Source organism: Rhipicephalus microplus, chromosome 3 (assembly GCF_043290135.1).
Source record: "Rhipicephalus microplus isolate Deutch F79 chromosome 3, USDA_Rmic, whole genome shotgun sequence".
Taxonomy (NCBI): domain Eukaryota; kingdom Metazoa; phylum Arthropoda; class Arachnida; order Ixodida; family Ixodidae; genus Rhipicephalus; species Rhipicephalus microplus.
Genome location: NC_134702.1, coordinates 158,859,279 through 158,877,407, shown reverse-complemented (window position 1 = coordinate 158,877,407; position 18,129 = coordinate 158,859,279). Strand labels below are relative to the sequence as shown.

The following is an 18,129-nucleotide window of genomic DNA, read 5'->3' as shown; positions in this document are numbered from 1 at the left end:
ACCAGCTGCAGAGCAACTGACCACGGCGGTAGTCAGATCTGCAAAGCAGCAGAGTGTGCTAGGAATCTCTGGATACGGACAGGCCACCATTGGAACTTGAACTTAGCAACGTTTAACGTTAGAACGTTATCTAGTGAGGGAAGTCAAGCTGTATTATTCGAGGAGCTAGGAGGCATTAAATGGGATATAATAGGGCTGAGTGAGGTTAGGAGGACAGATGAGGCCTATACTGTGCTACACAATGGGCACGTCATTTGCTATCGGGGCTTGGCAGACAGAAGAGAACTGGGAGTAGGGTTCTTAATTCACAGAAACATAGCTGGCAACATAGAGGATTACTATAGCATTAATGAAAGGGTGGTAGGCATTGTAATTAAACTGAATAAAAGATACAAAATGAAGGTAGTACAGGCTTACGCGCCTACATCTAGCCATGATGACGCTTCAGTTGAAAGCTTCTATGAAGACGTGGAATCGGCAATGAGTAAGGTGAAAACACAGTATACTATAGTAATGGGCGACTTTAATGCAAAGGTAGGGAAGAAGCAGGCTGGAGACCAGGCAGTAGGAGATTATGGCATCGGCACTAGAAACGCCAGAGGAGAGCTACTAGTAGAATTCGCAGAACGCAATAATCTGCGTATTTTGAATACCTTCTACCAAAAACGAGAAAACCGCAAGTGGACATGGAGGAGCCCTAATGGCGTAAATAAGAACGAAATAGACTTTATAATGACTGCACACCCAGGAGTCGTGCAGGATGTGGAAGTGGTTGGCAAGGTAAGATGCAGTGACCATAGAATGGTACGGGCTCGAATCCGCCTAGACTTGAAGAAGGAACGACAGAGACTGATACGCAAGAAGCAAATCAATGAGCTAGCACTGAGAGGGAAAGTACAGGAATTCAGAGTGTCACTGCAGAACAGGTACTCTTCTCTTAGCGAGGAAACCAACCTTAGCGTAGATACAATGAATGATAATCTGACGAGTATCATCACGGAGTGTGCAGTGGAAGTTGGAGGCAGGGTAGTTAACAGGACACCGGCAAGCTTTCCCAGGAAACGAAGAACCTAATTAAGAAGCGTCAAATCATGCAAGTGTCAAGTACAACAGACAAAATAGAACTGGCAGAGTTTCGAAGCTGATTAATAGACGTAAAGTATGCGATGTAAGAAGGTATAACATGGAGAGAATTGAGCACGCTCTGAAAAACGGAGGAAGCGTCAAAGCAGTGAAGAGGAAACTTGGGATAGGCAAAAGGCGGATGTATGCACTAAGGGACAAAGAAGGCAAATTAACTACCAATATGGATAGGATGGTTAAAATAGCGGAGGAGTTTTACAGAGATCTGTACAGTAGCCGAGACAACCACGACCTTAATACTATAAGAGCTAGCAGTAACCCAGACGACACCCTACCGGTAATGATAGAAGAAGTCAGAAAAGCTTTGGAGAGCATGCACAGAGGCAAAGCTGCTGGTGAGGATAAGGTAACATCAGATCTGCTGAAAGATGGAGGACAGATTGTGTTAGAAAAACTAGCCACTCTATTTACGAGGTGTCTCCTGACGGGAAAAGTACCAGAGTCTTGGAAGAACGCTAACATCATCTTAATACATAAGAAAGGAGATGACAAGGACTTGAAGAATTACAGACCAATCAGCTTGCTCTCTGTAGTATACAAGCTATTTACAAAGGTAATTTCTAGCAGAGTAAAGAAAACATTAGAATTCAATCAACCAAAGGAGCAAGCAGGATTTAGAACAAGCTACTCAACAATTGACCACATTCATACTATCAATCAGGTAATAGAGAAATGCTCAGAGTATAACCAACCACTATACATAGCCTTCATAGATTACGAGAAGGCGTTTGATTCAGTAGAAATATCAGCCGTCATGCAAACACTGCGGAATCAGGGCATAGATGAAATATGTATAAAAATTCTGGAAGAAATCTACAGGGGATCAACTGCTACCATAGTGCTTCATAAAAAAAGCAACAGAATACCAATAAAAAAGGGTGTAAGGCAGGGGGACACGATCTCCCCAATGCTATTCACTGCGTGCTTACAGGACGTTTTCAGAAGCCTAGAATGGGAACAGTTAGGGATAAGAGTTAATGGAGAGTACCTCAGTAACCTGCGCTTCGCCGATGACATTGCATTGCTGAGTAACTCAGGGGACGAATTGCAACTCATGATTACGGAGTTAGACAAGGAGAGCAGAAAGGTGGGTCTTAAAATTAATCTGCAGAAAACGAAAGTAATGTACAACAACCTCGGAAAGGAGCAGCGCTTTGCGATAGGTAATAGTGCACTTGAAGTTGTAAAAGACTATGTCTACTTAGGGCAGGTAATAACCGCAGAGCCTAACCACGAGATTGAAGTAACTAGAAGAATAAGAATGGGGTGGAGCACATTCGGCAGGCACTCTCAAATTATGACAAGTAGATTGCCACTGTCCCTCAAGAGGAAGGTATATAACACCTGTATCTTGCCGGTACTTAGCTACGGAGCAGAAACCTGGAGACTCACAAAGAGGGTTCAACTTAAATTGAGGACGACGCAGCGAGCAATGGAAAGAAAAATGGTAGGTAAAACCTTAAGAGACAAGAAGAGAGCAGAGTGGATTAGGGGACAAACGGGAGTTAAGGATATCATAGCTGCAATAAAGAAGAGGAAATGGACATGGGCCGGGCATGTAGCACGTAGACAGGATAACCGCTGGTCATTAAGGGTCACCAACTGGATTCCCAGAGAAGGGAAGCAGGGTAGGGGGAGACAGAAGGTTAGGTGGGCAGATGAGATTAAGAAGTTTGCGGGTATAAATTGGCAACAGCAAGCACAGGACCGGGTTAACTGGCGGAACATGGGAGAGGCCTTTGTCCTGCAGTGGACGTAGACAGGCTGATGATGATGATGATGATGATGATGATGATGTAACTTCAATACTTTTACCCTGTCGGCCGAATGGCTAAGCAATCTCTCCGTCCCTCTCCGTTCTCCTGCATGGTCTAGTGTCTAGGATACCTGGCTCTCAGCCAGGAGGCCTGGTTGCAATTCCCGGTGTCGGAAGTATTTTCTTTTATCTGCTATCATCAAGTCTCCAATTTGCGCACGCTAGGTAACTTCATTACTTTTACCCTGTTAGCCGAATCGCTAAGCGATCGCTCCGTTCCTCTCCGTTCTCTGGAGTGGTCTAGTGGCTTGGATACCAGGCTCTCACCCAGGAGGCCCGGGTACGATTCCCGGTGTCGGAAGTATTTTTTATCTGCTATTATCAAGTATGCAATTTACGCATGCTATGTAACTTCAATACTTTTACCCTGTTGACCGAATGGCTAAGCGATCGCTCCGTCCCTCTCCGTTCTCCGGCATGGTCTAGTGGCTAGGATATGTGGCTTTCACTCAGGAGGCCCGGGTTGGATTCCCGGTGTCGGAAGTACTTTCTTTTATCTGCTATCATCAAGTCTCCAATTTGCGCACGCTATGTAACTTCAATACTTTTACCCTGTTGGCCGAATCGCTAAGCGATCGCTCCGTCCCTCTCCGTTCTCCGGCATGGTTTAGTGGCTAGAATACCTGGCTCTCGTCAGGAGGCCCGGGTTCGATTTGCGGTGTCGGAAGTATTTTCTTTTATCTGCTGTTATCAAGTCTCCAATTTGCGCATGCTAGGTAACTTCATTACTTTTACCCTGTTAGCCGAATCGCTAAGCGATCGCTCCGTCCCTCTCCGTTCTCTGGCATGGTCTAGTGGCATGGATACCTGGCTCTCACCCAGGATGTCCGGGTACGATTCCCGGTGTCGGAAGTATTTTTTATCTGCTATTATCAAGTATGCAATTTACGCACGCTATGTAACTTCAATACTTTTACCCTGTTTGCCAAATGGCTAAGCGATCGCTCTGTCCCCCTCCGTTCTCCGGCATGGTCTAGTGGCTAGGATACCTGGCTCTCACCCAGGAGGCCCGAGTACGATTCCCGGTGTCGGAAGTATTTTTTATCTGCTATTATCAAGTCTCCAATTCACGCACGCTATGTAACTTCAATACTTTTACCCTGTTGGCCGAATAACTAAGCGTTCGCTCCGTCTTTCTCCCTTTTCCGGCATGGTCTAGTGGCTAGGATACCCTGCTCTCACCCAGGAGGCCCGGGTACGATTCCCGGTGTCGAAAGTTTTTTCTTTTATCTGCTGTCATGAAGTCTCTAATTTGCGCATGGTATATAACTTCAAAAGTTTTACCCTGTTGGTCAAATGGCTAAGCGATCGCTCCGTCCCTCTCCCTTTTCCGGCATGGTCTAGTGGCTAGGATACCTGGCTCTCACCCAGGAGGCCCGGGTACGATTCCCGGTGTCGAAAGTTTTTTCTTTTATCTGCTGTCATGAAGTCTCTAATTTGCGCATGGTATATAACTTCAAAAATTTTACCCGGTTGGTAAAATCGCTGAGCGATTGCTCCGTCCCTCTCCGTTCTCCGGCATGGTCTAGTGGCTAGGATACCTGGCTCGCACCCAGGAGGCCCGGGTGCGATTTCCGGTGTCGGAAATATTTTCTTTTATCTGCTGTCATCAAGTCTCCAATTTGTGCACGGTTTGTAACTTCAATAGTGTTACCCTGTTGGCCAAATGGCTAAGCGATCTTTTCGTTACTCTCCAATCTCCGGCATGGTCTAGTGTCTAGGATACCTGGCTCTCACCCAGGAGGCCCGGTTGCGATTCCCGGTGTCGGAGGTATTTTCTTTTATATGCTATCATCAAGTCTCCAATTTGCGCACGCTAGGTAACTTCATTACTTTTACCCTGTTAGCCGAATCGCTAAGCGATCGCTCCGTCCCTCTCCGTTCTCTGGCATGGTCTAGTGGCTTGGATACCTGGCTCTCACCCAGGAGGCCCGGGTACGATTCCCGGTGTCGGAAGTATTTTTTATCTGCTATTATCAAGTATGAAATTTACGCACGCTATGTAACTTCAATACTTTTACCCTGTTGGCCGAATGGCTAAGCGATCGCTCCGTCCCTCTCTGTTCTCCGGCATGGTCTAGTGGCTAGGATACCTGGCTTTCACCCAGGAGGCCCGGGTTCGATTCGCGGTGTCGGAAGTATTTTCTTTTATCTGCTATCATCAAGTCTCCAAATTGCGCACGCTATGTAACTTCAATACTTTTACCCTGTTGGCCGAATCGCTAAGTGATCGCTCCGTCCCTCTCCGTTCTCCGGCATGGTCTAGTGGCTAGGATACCTGGCTCTCATCAGGAGGCCCGGGTTCGATTTGCGGTGTCGGAAGTATTTTCTTTTAGCTGCTATCATCAAGTCTTCAATTTGCGCACGCTATGTATCTTCAATAGTTTTACCCTGTTGGCCGAATGGCTAAGCGATCGCTCCATCCCTCTTCGTTCTCCGGCATTGTCTAGTGGCTAGGATACCTGGCTCTCACCCAGGAGGCCCGGGTTCGATTCCCGATGTCGGAAGTATTTTCTTTTATCTGCTGTCATGAAGTCTCTAATTTGCGCATGGTATATAACTTCAAAAGTTTTACCCTGTTGGTCAAATGACTAAGCGTCGCTCCGTCTTTCTCCCTTTTCCGGCATGGCCTAGTGGCTAGGATACCTGGCTCTCACCCAGGAGGCCCGGGTACGATTCCCGGTGTCGAAAGTTTTTTCTTTTATCTGCTGTCATGAAGTCTCTAATTTGCGCATGGTATATAACTTCAAAAGTTTTACCCTGTTGGTCAAATCGCTAAGCGATCGCTCCGTCCCACTCCGTTCTCCGGCATGGTCTAGTGGCTAGGATACCTGGCTCTCACCCAGGAGGCCCGGGTACGATTCCCTGTGTCGAAAGTATTTTTTATCTGCTATTATCAAGTATCCGATTTACGCACGCTATGTAACTTCAATACTTTTACCCTGTTGGCCAAATGGCTAAGCGATCGTTCCGTCCCTCTCCGTTCTCCGGCATAGTCTAGTGGCTAGGATACCTGGCTCTCACCCAGGAGGCCCGGGTTCGGTTCCTGGTGTCGGAAGTATTTTCTTTTATCTGCTATCATCAAGTCTCCAATTTGCGCACGCTAAGTAACTTCAATACTTTTACCCTGTTGGCCGAATCGCTAAGCGATCGCTCCGTCCCTCTTTGTTCTCCGGCATGGTCTAGTGGCTAGGATACCTGGCTCTCATCAGGAGGCCCGGGTTCGATTTGCGGTGTCGGAAGTATTTTCTTTTAGCTGCTGTCATCAAGTCTTCAATTTGCGCACGCTATGTATCTTCAATAGTTTTACCCTGTTGGCCGAATGGCTAAGCGATCGCTCCGTCCCTCTCAAATCTCTGGCATGGTCTAGTGGCTAGGATACCTGGCTCTCACCCAGCAGGCCCGGGTACGATTCCCGGTGTCGGAAGTATTTTTTATCTGCTATTATCAAGTATGCAATTTACGCACGCTATGTAACTTCAATACTTTTACCCTGTTTGCCAAATGGCTAAGCGATCGCTCCGTCCCCCTCCGTTCTCCAGCATGGTCTAGTGGCTAGGATACCTGGCTCTCACCCAGGAGGCCCGAGTACGATTCCTGGTGTCGGAAGTATTTTTTATCTGCTATTATCAAGTCTCCAATTCACGCACGCTATGTAACTTCAATACTTTTACCCTGTTGGCGGAATGGCTAAGTGATCGCTTCGTCCCTCTTCGTTCTCCGGCATGGTCTAGTGGCTAGAATTCCTGGCCCTCACCCAGGAGGCCCGGGTTCGATTCCCGGTGTCGGAAGTATTTTATTTTATCTGCTATCATCAAGTCTCCAATTTGCGCACGCTATGTAACTTCAATACTTTTACCCTGTTGGCCGAATAACTAAGCGTTCGCTCCGTCTTTCTCCCTTTTCCGGCATGGTCTAGTGGCTAGGATACCCTGCTCTCACCCAGGAGGCCCGGGTACAATTCCCGGTGTCGAAAGTCTTTTCTTTTATCTGCTGTCATGAAGTCTCTAATTTGCGCATGGTATAAAACTTCAAAAGTTTTACCTTGTTGGTCAAATGGCTAAGCGATCGCTCCGTCCCTCTACGTTCTCCGGCGTGCTTTAGTGGCTAGGATGCCTGACTCTCACCCTGGAGACCCGGGTTTGATTCCCGGTGTCGGCAGTATTTTCTTTTATCTGCTATCATCAAGTCTTCAATTTGCGCATGCTATGTAACTTCAATACTTTTACCCTGTTGGCCGAATAACTAAGCGTTCGCTCCGTCTTTCTCCCTTTTCCGGCATGGTCTAGTGGCTAGGATACCTGGCTCTCACCCAGGAGGCCCGGGTACGATTCCCGGTGTCGAAAGTTTTTTCTTTTATCTGCTGTCTTGAAGTCTCTAATTTGCGCATGGTATATAACTTCAAAAGTTTTACCCTGTTGGTAAAATCGCTAAGCGATCGCTCCGTCCCTCTCCGTTCTCCGGCATGGTCTAGTGGCTAGGATACCTGGCTCGCACCCAGGAGGCCCGGGTGCGATTTCCGGTGTCGGAAGTATTTTCTTTTATCTGCTGTCATCAAGTCTACAATTTGTGCTCGGTTTGTAACTTCAATAGTTTTACCCTGTTGGCCAATTGGCTAAGCGATCTTTCCGTTACTCTCCGTTCTCCGGCATGGTCTAGTGTCTAGGATACCTGGCTCTCACCCAGGAGGCCCGGTTGCGATTCCCGGTGTCGGAGGTATTTTCTTTTATATGCTATCATCAAGTCTCCAATTTGCGCACGCTAGGTAACTTCATTACTTTTACCCTGTTAGCCGAATCGCTAAGCGATCGCTCCGTCCCTCTCCGTTCTCTGGCATGGTCTAGTGGCTTGGATACCTGGCTCTCACCCAGGAGGCCCGGGTACGATTCCCGGTGTCGGAAGTATTTTCTTTTATCTGCTATCATCAAGTCTCCAATTTGCGCATGCTATGTAACTTCAATACTTTTACCCTGTTGGCCGAATCGCTAAGTGATCGCTCCGTCCCTCTCCGTTCTCCGGCATGGTCTAGTGGCTAGGATACCTGGCTCTCATCAGGAGGCCCGGGTTCGATTTGCGGTGTCGGAAGTATTTTCTTTTATCTGCTATCATCAAGTCTCCAATTTGCGCACGCTATGTAACTTCAATACTTTTACCCTGTTGGCCGAATCGCTAAGTGATCGCTCCGTCCCTCTCCGTTCTCCGGCATGGTCTAGTGGCTAGGATACCTGGCTCTCACCCACGAGGCCCGGATTCAATTCCCGGTGTCAGAAGTATTTTTTTAATCTGCTGTCATCAAGTCTCAGATTTGCGCACGCTTTGTAACTTCAATAGTTTTACCCTGTTGGCCGAATGGCTAAGCGATCGCTCCGTTTCTCTCCATTCTACAGCATGGTCTAGTGTCTAGGATACCTACGGCACTCTCACCCAGGAGGCCCGCGTGCGATTCCCGGTGTCGGAAGTATTTTTTATCTGCTATCATCAAGTCTCCAATTTGCGCATACGATATAACTTCAATACTTTTACCCTGCTGGCCGAATGGCTAAGCGATCGCTCAGTCCTTCTCCGTTCTCCGGCATGATCTAGTGGCTAGGATACCTAGCTCTCACCCAGGAGGCCTGGATTCGATTCCCGGTGTCGGAAGTATTTTCTTTTATCTGCTGTCATGAAGTCTCTAATTTGCGCATGGTATATAACTTCAAAAGTTTTACCCTGTTGGTCAAATGACTAAGCGATCGCTCCGTCTTTCTTCCTTTTCCGGCATGGCCTAGTGGCTAGGATACCTGGCTCTCATCCAGGAGGCCCGGGTACGATTCCCGGTGTCGAAAGTTTTTTCTTTTATCTGCTGTCATGAAGTCTCTAATTTGCGCATGGTATATAACTTCAAAAGTTTTACCCTGTTGGTCAAATCGCTAAGCGATCGCTCCGTCCCTCTCCGTTCTCCGGCATGGTCTAGTGGCTAGGATACCTGGCTCGCACCCAGGAGGCCCGGGTGCGATTTCCGGTGTCGGAAGTATTCTCTTTTATCTGCTGTCATCAAGTCTCCAATTAGTGCACGGTTTGTAACTTCAATAGTTTTACCCTGTTGGCCAAATGGCTAACCGATCTTTCCGTTACTCTCCGTTCTCCGGCATGGTCTAGTGTCTAGGATACCTGGCTCTCACCCAGGAGGCCTGGTTGCGATTCCCGGTGTCGGAGGTATTTTCTTTTATATGCTATCATCAAGTCTCCAATTTGCGCATGGTATGTAACTTCAATAGTTTTACCGTGTTGGTCAAATGGCTAAGCGATCGCTCCGTCCATTTGAGTTCTCCGGCGTGGTCTAGTGGCTAGGATATCTCTCTCACCCAGGAGACCCGGGTTCGATTCGCGGTGTCGGAAGTATTTTCTTTTATCTGCTATCATCAAGTCTCCAAATTGCGCACGCTGTATAACTGAAATACTTTTACCCTGTTGGCCGAATGGCTAAGCGATCGCTCAGTCCTTCTCCGTTCTCCGGCATGGTCTAGTGGCTAGGATACCTAGCTCTCACCCAGGAGGCCTGGATTCGATTCCCGGTGTCGGAAGTATTTTCTTTTATCTGCTGTCTTCAAGCCTCCAATTTGCGCATGCTTTGTAACTTCAATACTTTTACCCTGTTGGCGGAATATCTAAGCGATCGTTCCGTCCTTCTCCGTTCTCCGGCGTGGTCTTGTGGCTAGGATATCTGGCTCTCACCCATGAGACCCTGGTTCGATTCTTGGTGTCGGAAGTATTTTTTTATGTGCTATCATCAGGTCTCCAATTTGCGCACGGTATGTAACTTGAATTGTTTCACCCTGTTGGCCGAATGGCTAAGCGATCGCTCCGTCCCTCTCCGTTCTCTGGCATGGTCTAGTGGCTTGGATACCTGGCTCTCACCCAGGAGGCCCGGGTACGATTCCCGGTGTCGGAAGTATTTTTTATCTGCTATTATCAAGTATCCGATTTACGCACGCTATGTAACTTCAATACTTTTACCCTGTTGGCCAAATGGCTAAGCGATCGTTCCGTCCCTCTCCGTTCTCCGGCATAGTCTAGTGGCTAGGATACCTGGCTCTCACCCAGGAGGCCCGGGTTCGATTCCCGGTGTCGGAAGTATTTTCTTTTATCTGCTATCATCAAGTCTCCAATTTGCGCACGCTATGTAACTTCAATACTTTTACCCTGTTGGCCGAATCGCTAAGCGATCGCTCCGTCCCTCTTTGTTCTCCGGCGTGGTCTAGTGGCTAGGATACCTGGCTCTCATCAGGAGGCCCGGGTTCGATTTGCGGTGTCGGAAGTATTTTCTTTTAGCTGCTGTCATCAAGTCTTCAATTTGCGCACGCTATGTATCTTCAATAGTTTTACCCTGTTGGCCGAATGGCTAAGCGATCGCTCCGTCCCTCTCAAATCTCTGGCATGCTCTAGTGGCTAGGATACCTGGCTCTCACCCAGCAGGCCCGGGTACGATTCCCGGTGTCAGAAGTTTTTTCTTTTATCTGCTGTCATCAAGTCTCCAATTTGCGCACGGTATGTAACTTCAATAGTTTTACCCTGTTGGCCGAATGGCTAAGCGATCTCTCCGTCCCTCTCCGTTCTCCGGCATGGTCTAGTGTCTAGGATACCTGGCTCTCACCCAGGAGGCCCGGGTACGATTCCCGGTGTCGGAAGTATTTTTTATCTGCTATTATCAAGTATGCAATTTACGCACGCTATGTAACTTCAATACTTTTACCCTGTTTGCCAAATGGCTAAGCGATCGCTCCGTCCCCTCCGTTCTCCGGCATGGTCTAGTGGCTAGGATACCTGGCTCTCACCCAGGAGGCCCGAGTACGATTCCCGGTGTCGGAAGTATTTTTTATCTGCTATTATCAAGTCTCCAATTCACGCACGCTATGTAACTTCAATACTTTTACCCTGTTGGCCGAATGGCTAAGTGATCGCTTCGTCCCTCTTCGTTCTCCGGCATGGTCTAGTGGCTAGAATTTTTGGCCCTCACCCAGGAGGCCCGAGTTCGATTCCCGGTGTCGGAAGTATTTTATTTTATCTGCTATCATCAAGTCTCCAATTTGCGCACGCTATGTAACTTCAATACTTTTACCCTGTTGGCCGAATAACTAAGCGTTCGCTCCGTTTTTCTCCCTTTTCCGGCATGGTCTAGTGGCTAGGATACCCTGCTCTCACCCAGGAGGCCCGGGTACAATTCCTGGTGTCGAAAGTCTTTTCTTTTATCTGCTGTCATGAAGTCTCTAATTTGCGCATGGTATATAACTTCAAAAGTTTTACCTTGTTGGTCAAATGGCTAAGCGATCGCTCCGTCCCTCTACGTTCTCCGGCGTGCTTTAGTGGCTAGGATGCCTGACTCTCACCCTGGAGACCCGGGTTTGATTCCCGGTGTCGGAAGTATTTTCTTTTATCTGCTATCATCAAGTCTTCAATTTGCGCATGCTATGTAACTTCAATACTTTTACCCTGTTGGCCGAATAACTAAGCGTTCGCTCCGTCTTTCTCCCTTTTCCGGCATGGTCTAGTGGCTAGGATACCTGGCTCTCACCCAGGAGGCCCGGGTACGATTCCCGGTGTCGAAAGTTTTTTCTTTTATCTGCTGTCTTGAAGTCTCTAATTTGCGCATGGTATATAACTTCAAAAGCTTTACCCTGTTGGTAAAATCGCTAAGCGATCGCTCCGTCCCTCTCCGTTCTCCGGCATGGTCTAGTGGCTAGGATACCTGGCTCGCACCCAGGAGGCCCGGGTGCGATTTCCGGTGTCGGAAGTATTTTCTTTTATCTGCTGTCATCAAGTCTACAATTTGTGCACGGTTTGTAACTTCAATAGTTTTACCCTGTTGGCCAATTGGCTAAGCGATCTTTCCGTTACTCTCCGTTCTCCGGCATGGTCTAGTGTCTAGGATACCTGGCTCTCACCCAGGAGGCCCGGTTGCGATTCCCGGTGTCGGAGGTATTTTCTTTTATATGCTATCATCAAGTCTCCAATTTGCGCACGCTAGGTAACTTCATTACTTTTACCCTGTTAGCCGAATCGCTAAGCGATCGCTCCGTCCCTCTCCGTTCTCCGGCATGGTCTTGTGGCTAGGATACCTGCCTCTCATCAGGAGGCCCGGGTTCGATTTGCGGTGTCGGAAGTATTTTCTTTTAGCTGCTATCATCAAGTCTTCAATTTGCGCACGCTATGTATCTTCAATAGTTTTACCCTGTTGGCCGAATGGCTAAGCGATCGCTCCGTCCCTCTTCGTTCTCCGGCATGGTCTAGTGGCTAGAATACCTGGCTCTCACCCAGGAGGCCCGGGTTCGATTCCCGATGTCGGAAGTATTTTCTTTTATCTGCTGTTATCAAGTCTCCAATTTGCGCACGCTATGCAACTTCAATACTTTTTTTCTGTTGCCCGAATGGCTAAGGGATGGCTCCATCCCTCTCCGTTCTCTGGCATGGTCTAGTGGCTAGGATACCTAGCTCTCACCCAGGAGTCCCGGGTTCGATTCCCGGTGTCGGAAGTATTTTCTTTTATCTGCTATCACCAAGCCTCCAATTTGCGCATGCTTTGTATCTTCAATACTTTTACCCTGTTGGCCGAATGGCTAAGCGATCGCTCCGTCCCTCTCCGTTCTCCGGCATGGTCTAGTGGCTAGGATACCTGGCTCTCACCCAGGAGGCCCGGGTACGATTCCCGGTGTCGAAAGTTTTTTTTTATCTGCTGTCATGAAGTCTCTAATTTGCGCATGGTATATAACTTCAAAAGTTTTACCCTGTTGGTCAAATGACTAAGCGATCGCTCCGTCTTTCTCCCTTTTCCGGCATGGCCTAGTGGCTAGGATACCTGGCTCTCACCCAGGAGGTCCGGGTACGATTCCCGGTGTCGAAAGTTTTTTCTTTTATCTGCTGTCATGAAGTCTCTAATTTGCGCATGGTATATAACTTCAAAAGTTTTACCCTGTTGGTCAAATCGCTAAGCGATCGCTCCGTCCCTCTCCGTTCTCCGGCATGGTCTAAGGCTAGGATACCTGGCTCGCACCCAGGAGGCCCGGGTGCGATTTCCGGTGTCGGAAGTATTCTTTTTTATCTGCTGTCATCAAGTCTCCAATTAGTGCAAGGTTTGTAACTTCAATAGTTTTACCCTGTTGGCCAAATGGCTAACCGATCTTTCCGTTACTCTCCGTTCTCCGGCATGGTCTAGTGTCTAGGATACCTGGCTCTCACCCAGGAGGCCCGGTTGCGATTCCCGGTGTCGGAGGTATTTTCTTTTATATGCTATGATCAAGTCTCCAATTTGCGCATGGTATGTAACTTCAATAGTTTTACCGTGTTGGTCAAATGGCTAAGCGATCGCTCCGACCCTTTGCGTTCTCCGGCGTGGTCTAGTGGCTAGGATATCTGGCTCTCACCCAGGAGACCCGGGTTCGATTCGCGGTGTCGGAAGTATTTTCTTTTATCTGCTATCATCAAGTCTCCAAATTGCGCACGCTGTATAACTGAAATACTTTTACCCTGTTGGCCGAATGGCTAAGCGATCGCTCAGTCCTTCTCCGTTCTCCGGCATGGTCTAGTGACTAGGATACCTAGCTCTCACCCAGGAGGCCTGGATTCGATTCCCGGTGTCGGAAGTATTTTCTTTTATCTGCTGTCTTCAAGCCTCCAATTTGCGCATGCTTTGTAACTTCAATACTTTTACCCTGTTGGCGGAATATCTAAGCGATCGTTCCGTCCTTCTCCGTTCTCCGGCGTGGTCTAGTGGCTAGGATATCTGGCTCTCACCCAGGAGACCCTGGTTCTATTCTTGGTGTCGGAAGTATTTTTTTATGTGCTGTCATCAAGTCTCCAATTTGCGCACGGTATGTAACTTGAATAGTTTCACCCTGTTGGCCGAATGGCTAAGCGATCGCTCCGTCCCTCTCCGTTCGCTGGCATGGTCTAGTGGCTTGGATACCTGGCTCTCACCCAGGAGGCCCGGGTACGATTCCCGGTGTCGGAAGTATTTTTTATCTCCTATTATCAAGTATCCGATTTACGCACGCTATGTAACTTCAATACTTTTACCCTGTTGGCCAAATGGCTAAGCGATCGTTCCGTCCCTCTCCGTTCTCCGGCATAGTCTAGTGGCTAGGATACCTGGCTCTCACCCAGGAGGCCCGGGTTCAATTCCCGGTGTCGGAAGTATTTTCTTTTATCTGCTATCATCAAGTCTCCAATTTGCGCACGCTATGTAACTTCAATACTTTTACCCTGTTGGCCGAATCGCTAAGCGATCGCTCCGTCCCTCTTTGTTCTCCAGCGTGGTCTAGTGGCTAGGATACCTGGCTCTCATCAGGAGGCCCGGGTTTGATTTGCGGTGTCGGAAGTATTTTCTTTTAGCTGCTGTCATCAATTCTTCAATTTGCGCACGCTATGTATCTTCAATAGTTTTACCCTGTTGGCCGAATGGCTAAGCGATCGCTCCGTCGCTCTCAAATCTCTGGCATGGTCTAGTGGCTAGGATACCTGGCTCTCACCCAGCAGGCCCGGGTACGATTCCCGGTGTCAGAAGTTTTTTCTTTTATCTGCTGTCATCAAGTCTCCAATTTGCGCACGGTATGTAACTTCAATAGTTTTACCTTGTTGGCCGAATGGCTAAGCGATCTCTCCGTCCCTCTCCGTTCTCCGGCATGGTCTAGTGTCTAGGATACCTGGCTCTCACCCAGGAGGCCCGGGTACGATTCCCGGTGTCGGAAGTATTTTTTATCTGCTATTATCAAGTATGCAATTTACGCACGCTATGTAACTTCAATACTTTTACCCTGTTTGCCAAATGGCTAAGCGATCGCTCCGTCCCCCTCCGTTCTCCGGCATGGTCTAGTGGCTAGGATACCTGGCTCTCACCCAGGAGGCCCGAGTACGATTCCCGGTGTCGGAAGTATTTTTTATCTGCTATTATCAAGTCTCCAATTCACGCACGCTATGTAACTTCAATACTTTTACCCTGTTGGCCGAATGGCTAAGTGATCGCTTCGTCCCTCTTCGTTCTCCGGCATGGTCTAGTCGCTAGAATTCCTGGCCCTCACCCAGGAGGCCCGGGTTCGATTCCCGGTGTCGGAAGTATTTTATTTTATCTGCTATCATCAAGTCTCCAATTTGCGCACGCTATGTAACTTCAATACTTTTACCCTGTTGGCCGAATAACTAAGCGTTCGCTCCGTCTTTCTCCCTTTTCCGGCATGGTCTAGTGGCTAGGATACCCTGCTCTCACCCAGGAGGCCCGGGTACAATTCCCGGTGTCGAAAGTCTTTTCTTTTATCTGCTGTCATGAAGTCTCTAATTTGCGCATGGTATATAACTTCAAAAGTTTTACCTTGTTGGTCAAATGGCGAAGCGATCGCTCCGTCCCTCTACGTTCTCCGGCGTGCTTTAGTGGCTAGGATGCCTGACTCTCACCCTGGAGACCCGGGTTTGATTCCCGGTGTCGGAAGTATTTTCTTTTATCTGCTATCATCAAGTCTTCAATTTGCGCATGCTATGTAACTTCAATACTTTTACCCTGTTGGCCGAATAACTAAGCGTTCGCTCCGTCTTTCTCCCTTTTCCGGCATGGTCTAGTGGCTAGGATACCTGGCTCTCACCCAGGAGGCCCGGGTACGATTCCCGGTGTCGAAAGTTTTTTCTTTTATCTGCTGTCTTGAAGTCTCTAATCTGCGCATGGTATATAACTTCAAAAGTTTTACCCCGTTGGTAAAATCGCTAAGCGATCGCTCCGTCCCTCTCTGTTCTCCGGCATGGTCTAGTGGCTAGGATATCTGGCTCGCACCCAGGAGGCCCGGGTGCGATTTCCGGTGTCGGAAGTATTTTCTTTTATCTGCTGTCATCAAGTCTACAATTTGTGCACGGTTTGTAACTTCAATAGTTTTACCCTGTTGGCCAATTGGCTAAGCGATCTTTCCGTTACTCTCCGTTCTCCGGCATGGTCTAGTGTCTAGGATACCTGGCTCTCACCCAGGAGGCCCGGTTTCGATTCCCGGTGTCGGAGGTATTTTCTTTTATATGCTATCATCAAGTCTCCAATTTGCGCACGCTAGGTAACTTCATTACTTTTACCCTGTTAGCCGAATCGCTAAGCGATCGCTCCGTCCCTCTCCGTTCTCCGGCATGGTCTAGTGGCTAGGATACCTGGCTTTCACCCAGGAGGCCCGGGTTCGATTCCCGGTGTCGGAAGTATTTTTTTTTATCTGCTATCATCAAGTCTCCAATTTGCGCACGCTATGTAACTTCAATACTTTTACCCTGTTGGCCGAATCGCTAAGTGATCGCTCCGTCCCTCTCCGTTCTCCGGCATGGTCTAGTGGCTAGGATACCTGGCTCTCATCAGGAGGCCCGGGTTCGATTTGCGGTGTCGGAAGTATTTTCTTTTAGCTGCTATCATCAAGTCTTCAATTTGCGCACGCTATGTATCTTCAATAGTTTTACCCTGTTGGCCGAATGGCTAAGCGATCGCTCCGTCCCGCTTCGTTCTCCGGCATGGTCTAGTGGCTAGGATACCTGGCTCTCACCCAGGAGGCTCGGGTTTGATTCCTGATGTCGGAAGTATTTTCTTTTATCTGCTGTTATCAAGTCTCCAATTTGCGCACGCTATGCAACTTCAATACTTTTTTCCTGTTGCCCGAATGGCTAAGGGATGGCTCCATCCCTCTCCGTTCTCTGGCATGGTCTAGTGGCTAGGATACCTAGCTCTCACCCAGGAGTCCCGGGTTCGATTCCCGGTGTCGGAAGTATTTTCTTTTATCTGCTATCACCAAGCCTCCAATTTGCGCATGCTTTGTATCTTCAATACTTTTACCCTGTTGGCCGAATGGCTAAGCGATCGCTCCGTCCCTCTCCGTTCTCCGGCATGGTCTAGTGGCTAGGATACCTGGCTCTCACCCAGGAGGCCCGGGTGCGATTTCCGGTGTCGGAAGTATTTTCTTTTATCTGCTGTCATGAAGTCTCTAATTTGCGCATGGTATATAACTTCAAAAGTTTTACCCTGTTGGTCAAATGACTAAGCGATCGCTCCGTCTTTCTCCCTTTTCCGGCATGGTCTAGTGGCTAGGATACCTGGCTCTCACCCAGAAGGCCCGGTTGCGATTCCCGGTGTCGGAGGTATTTTCTTTTATATGCTATCATCAAGTCTCCAATTTGCGCACGCTAGGTAACTTCATTACTTTTACCCTGTTAGCCGAATCGCTAAGCGATCGCTCCGTCCCTCTCCGTTCTCCGGCATGGTCTAGTGGCTAGGATACCTGGCTTTCACCCAGGAGGCCCGGGTTCGATTCCCGGTGTCGGAAGTATTTTCTTTTATCTGCTATCATCAAGTCTCCAATTTGCGCACGCTATGTAACTTCAATACTTTTACCCTGTTGGCCGAATCGCTAAGTGATCGCTCCGTCCCTCTCCGTTCTCCGGCATGGTCTAGTGGCTAGGATACCTGGCTCTCATCAGGAGGCCCGGGTTCGATTTGCGGTGTCCGAAGTATTTTCTTTTAGCTGCTATCATCAAGTCTTCAATTTGAGCACGCTATGTATCTTCAATAGTTTTACCCTGTTGGCCAAATGGCTAACCGATCTTTCCGTTACTCTCCGTTCTCCCGCATGGTCTAGTGTCTAGGATACCTGGCTCTCATCAGGAGGCCCGGGTTCGATTTGCGCTGTCGGAAGTATTTTCTTTTATCTGCTATCATCAAGTCTTCAATTTGCGCATGCTATGTAACTTCAATACTTTTACCCTGTTGGCCAAATAACTAAGCGTTCGCTCCGTCTTTCTCCCTTTTCCGGCATGGTCTAGTGGCTAGGATACCTGGCTCTCACCCAGGAGGCCCGGGTACGATTCCCGGTGTCGAATGTTTTTTCTTTTATCTGCTGTCTTGAAGTCTCTAATTTGCGCATGGTATATAACTTCAAAAGTTTTACCCTGTTGGTAGAATCGCTAAGCGATCGCTCCGTCCCTCTCCATTCTCCGGCATGGTCTAGTGGCTAGGATACTTGGCTCGCACCCAGGAGACCCTGGTTCGATTCTTGGTGTCGGAAGTATTTTTTTATGTGCTGTCATCAAGTCTCCAATTTGCGCACGGTATGTAACTTGAATTGTTTCACCCTGTTGGCCGAATGGCTAAGCGATCGCTCCGTCCCTCTCCGTTCGCTGGCATGGTCTAGTGG

General features: G+C 48.4%; 40 non-coding genes across 40 annotated transcripts; all 40 read left to right on the top strand.

Annotated features, from left to right (window-relative positions):
• The first annotated feature begins 3,921 nt into the window (after positions 1-3,921).
• On the top strand, positions 3,922-3,993 carry TRNAE-CUC (transfer RNA glutamic acid (anticodon CUC)). The gene has a single exon. It is a non-coding gene; the product is annotated as a tRNA-Glu (tRNA).
• A 295-nt stretch (positions 3,994-4,288) lies between these two features.
• Positions 4,289-4,360, top strand: TRNAE-CUC (transfer RNA glutamic acid (anticodon CUC)). Its single transcript has one exon. It is a non-coding gene; the product is annotated as a tRNA-Glu (tRNA).
• A 113-nt stretch (positions 4,361-4,473) lies between these two features.
• Positions 4,474-4,545, top strand: TRNAA-CGC (transfer RNA alanine (anticodon CGC)). Its single transcript has one exon. It is a non-coding gene; the product is annotated as a tRNA-Ala (tRNA).
• A 298-nt stretch (positions 4,546-4,843) lies between these two features.
• On the top strand, positions 4,844-4,915 carry TRNAE-CUC (transfer RNA glutamic acid (anticodon CUC)). Its single transcript has one exon. It is a non-coding gene; the product is annotated as a tRNA-Glu (tRNA).
• A 110-nt stretch (positions 4,916-5,025) lies between these two features.
• Positions 5,026-5,097, top strand: TRNAE-UUC (transfer RNA glutamic acid (anticodon UUC)). The gene has a single exon. It is a non-coding gene; the product is annotated as a tRNA-Glu (tRNA).
• A 297-nt stretch (positions 5,098-5,394) lies between these two features.
• Positions 5,395-5,466, top strand: TRNAE-CUC (transfer RNA glutamic acid (anticodon CUC)). The gene has a single exon. It is a non-coding gene; the product is annotated as a tRNA-Glu (tRNA).
• Positions 5,467-5,578: 112 nt separating this feature from the next.
• TRNAE-CUC (transfer RNA glutamic acid (anticodon CUC)) lies at positions 5,579-5,650 on the top strand. Its single transcript has one exon. It is a non-coding gene; the product is annotated as a tRNA-Glu (tRNA).
• Positions 5,651-5,945: 295 nt separating this feature from the next.
• TRNAE-CUC (transfer RNA glutamic acid (anticodon CUC)) lies at positions 5,946-6,017 on the top strand. The gene has a single exon. It is a non-coding gene; the product is annotated as a tRNA-Glu (tRNA).
• A 661-nt stretch (positions 6,018-6,678) lies between these two features.
• TRNAE-CUC (transfer RNA glutamic acid (anticodon CUC)) lies at positions 6,679-6,750 on the top strand. Its single transcript has one exon. It is a non-coding gene; the product is annotated as a tRNA-Glu (tRNA).
• A 483-nt stretch (positions 6,751-7,233) lies between these two features.
• Positions 7,234-7,305, top strand: TRNAE-CUC (transfer RNA glutamic acid (anticodon CUC)). Its single transcript has one exon. It is a non-coding gene; the product is annotated as a tRNA-Glu (tRNA).
• A 113-nt stretch (positions 7,306-7,418) lies between these two features.
• TRNAA-CGC (transfer RNA alanine (anticodon CGC)) lies at positions 7,419-7,490 on the top strand. Its single transcript has one exon. It is a non-coding gene; the product is annotated as a tRNA-Ala (tRNA).
• A 298-nt stretch (positions 7,491-7,788) lies between these two features.
• Positions 7,789-7,860, top strand: TRNAE-CUC (transfer RNA glutamic acid (anticodon CUC)). The gene has a single exon. It is a non-coding gene; the product is annotated as a tRNA-Glu (tRNA).
• Positions 7,861-8,527: 667 nt separating this feature from the next.
• Positions 8,528-8,599, top strand: TRNAE-CUC (transfer RNA glutamic acid (anticodon CUC)). The gene has a single exon. It is a non-coding gene; the product is annotated as a tRNA-Glu (tRNA).
• A 113-nt stretch (positions 8,600-8,712) lies between these two features.
• On the top strand, positions 8,713-8,784 carry TRNAE-CUC (transfer RNA glutamic acid (anticodon CUC)). Its single transcript has one exon. It is a non-coding gene; the product is annotated as a tRNA-Glu (tRNA).
• A 113-nt stretch (positions 8,785-8,897) lies between these two features.
• On the top strand, positions 8,898-8,969 carry TRNAA-CGC (transfer RNA alanine (anticodon CGC)). The gene has a single exon. It is a non-coding gene; the product is annotated as a tRNA-Ala (tRNA).
• Positions 8,970-9,450: 481 nt separating this feature from the next.
• TRNAE-CUC (transfer RNA glutamic acid (anticodon CUC)) lies at positions 9,451-9,522 on the top strand. The gene has a single exon. It is a non-coding gene; the product is annotated as a tRNA-Glu (tRNA).
• Positions 9,523-9,818: 296 nt separating this feature from the next.
• TRNAE-CUC (transfer RNA glutamic acid (anticodon CUC)) lies at positions 9,819-9,890 on the top strand. Its single transcript has one exon. It is a non-coding gene; the product is annotated as a tRNA-Glu (tRNA).
• A 110-nt stretch (positions 9,891-10,000) lies between these two features.
• TRNAE-CUC (transfer RNA glutamic acid (anticodon CUC)) lies at positions 10,001-10,072 on the top strand. The gene has a single exon. It is a non-coding gene; the product is annotated as a tRNA-Glu (tRNA).
• A 482-nt stretch (positions 10,073-10,554) lies between these two features.
• Positions 10,555-10,626, top strand: TRNAE-CUC (transfer RNA glutamic acid (anticodon CUC)). Its single transcript has one exon. It is a non-coding gene; the product is annotated as a tRNA-Glu (tRNA).
• Positions 10,627-10,735: 109 nt separating this feature from the next.
• On the top strand, positions 10,736-10,807 carry TRNAE-CUC (transfer RNA glutamic acid (anticodon CUC)). Its single transcript has one exon. It is a non-coding gene; the product is annotated as a tRNA-Glu (tRNA).
• Positions 10,808-11,472: 665 nt separating this feature from the next.
• On the top strand, positions 11,473-11,544 carry TRNAE-CUC (transfer RNA glutamic acid (anticodon CUC)). Its single transcript has one exon. It is a non-coding gene; the product is annotated as a tRNA-Glu (tRNA).
• A 113-nt stretch (positions 11,545-11,657) lies between these two features.
• Positions 11,658-11,729, top strand: TRNAA-CGC (transfer RNA alanine (anticodon CGC)). Its single transcript has one exon. It is a non-coding gene; the product is annotated as a tRNA-Ala (tRNA).
• A 482-nt stretch (positions 11,730-12,211) lies between these two features.
• On the top strand, positions 12,212-12,283 carry TRNAE-CUC (transfer RNA glutamic acid (anticodon CUC)). Its single transcript has one exon. It is a non-coding gene; the product is annotated as a tRNA-Glu (tRNA).
• Positions 12,284-12,396: 113 nt separating this feature from the next.
• TRNAE-CUC (transfer RNA glutamic acid (anticodon CUC)) lies at positions 12,397-12,468 on the top strand. The gene has a single exon. It is a non-coding gene; the product is annotated as a tRNA-Glu (tRNA).
• A 113-nt stretch (positions 12,469-12,581) lies between these two features.
• TRNAE-CUC (transfer RNA glutamic acid (anticodon CUC)) lies at positions 12,582-12,653 on the top strand. Its single transcript has one exon. It is a non-coding gene; the product is annotated as a tRNA-Glu (tRNA).
• A 665-nt stretch (positions 12,654-13,318) lies between these two features.
• Positions 13,319-13,390, top strand: TRNAE-CUC (transfer RNA glutamic acid (anticodon CUC)). The gene has a single exon. It is a non-coding gene; the product is annotated as a tRNA-Glu (tRNA).
• Positions 13,391-14,053: 663 nt separating this feature from the next.
• On the top strand, positions 14,054-14,125 carry TRNAE-CUC (transfer RNA glutamic acid (anticodon CUC)). The gene has a single exon. It is a non-coding gene; the product is annotated as a tRNA-Glu (tRNA).
• A 482-nt stretch (positions 14,126-14,607) lies between these two features.
• On the top strand, positions 14,608-14,679 carry TRNAE-CUC (transfer RNA glutamic acid (anticodon CUC)). Its single transcript has one exon. It is a non-coding gene; the product is annotated as a tRNA-Glu (tRNA).
• A 110-nt stretch (positions 14,680-14,789) lies between these two features.
• On the top strand, positions 14,790-14,861 carry TRNAE-CUC (transfer RNA glutamic acid (anticodon CUC)). Its single transcript has one exon. It is a non-coding gene; the product is annotated as a tRNA-Glu (tRNA).
• A 110-nt stretch (positions 14,862-14,971) lies between these two features.
• On the top strand, positions 14,972-15,043 carry TRNAE-CUC (transfer RNA glutamic acid (anticodon CUC)). Its single transcript has one exon. It is a non-coding gene; the product is annotated as a tRNA-Glu (tRNA).
• Positions 15,044-15,526: 483 nt separating this feature from the next.
• TRNAE-CUC (transfer RNA glutamic acid (anticodon CUC)) lies at positions 15,527-15,598 on the top strand. Its single transcript has one exon. It is a non-coding gene; the product is annotated as a tRNA-Glu (tRNA).
• A 113-nt stretch (positions 15,599-15,711) lies between these two features.
• Positions 15,712-15,783, top strand: TRNAA-CGC (transfer RNA alanine (anticodon CGC)). Its single transcript has one exon. It is a non-coding gene; the product is annotated as a tRNA-Ala (tRNA).
• Positions 15,784-15,896: 113 nt separating this feature from the next.
• TRNAE-CUC (transfer RNA glutamic acid (anticodon CUC)) lies at positions 15,897-15,968 on the top strand. The gene has a single exon. It is a non-coding gene; the product is annotated as a tRNA-Glu (tRNA).
• Positions 15,969-16,081: 113 nt separating this feature from the next.
• Positions 16,082-16,153, top strand: TRNAE-UUC (transfer RNA glutamic acid (anticodon UUC)). The gene has a single exon. It is a non-coding gene; the product is annotated as a tRNA-Glu (tRNA).
• Positions 16,154-16,450: 297 nt separating this feature from the next.
• Positions 16,451-16,522, top strand: TRNAE-CUC (transfer RNA glutamic acid (anticodon CUC)). The gene has a single exon. It is a non-coding gene; the product is annotated as a tRNA-Glu (tRNA).
• A 113-nt stretch (positions 16,523-16,635) lies between these two features.
• On the top strand, positions 16,636-16,707 carry TRNAE-CUC (transfer RNA glutamic acid (anticodon CUC)). Its single transcript has one exon. It is a non-coding gene; the product is annotated as a tRNA-Glu (tRNA).
• Positions 16,708-16,820: 113 nt separating this feature from the next.
• On the top strand, positions 16,821-16,892 carry TRNAE-CUC (transfer RNA glutamic acid (anticodon CUC)). Its single transcript has one exon. It is a non-coding gene; the product is annotated as a tRNA-Glu (tRNA).
• A 298-nt stretch (positions 16,893-17,190) lies between these two features.
• On the top strand, positions 17,191-17,262 carry TRNAE-UUC (transfer RNA glutamic acid (anticodon UUC)). The gene has a single exon. It is a non-coding gene; the product is annotated as a tRNA-Glu (tRNA).
• A 481-nt stretch (positions 17,263-17,743) lies between these two features.
• TRNAE-CUC (transfer RNA glutamic acid (anticodon CUC)) lies at positions 17,744-17,815 on the top strand. Its single transcript has one exon. It is a non-coding gene; the product is annotated as a tRNA-Glu (tRNA).
• Positions 17,816-17,928: 113 nt separating this feature from the next.
• On the top strand, positions 17,929-18,000 carry TRNAA-CGC (transfer RNA alanine (anticodon CGC)). Its single transcript has one exon. It is a non-coding gene; the product is annotated as a tRNA-Ala (tRNA).
• The last annotated feature ends 129 nt before the right edge of the window (positions 18,001-18,129 follow it).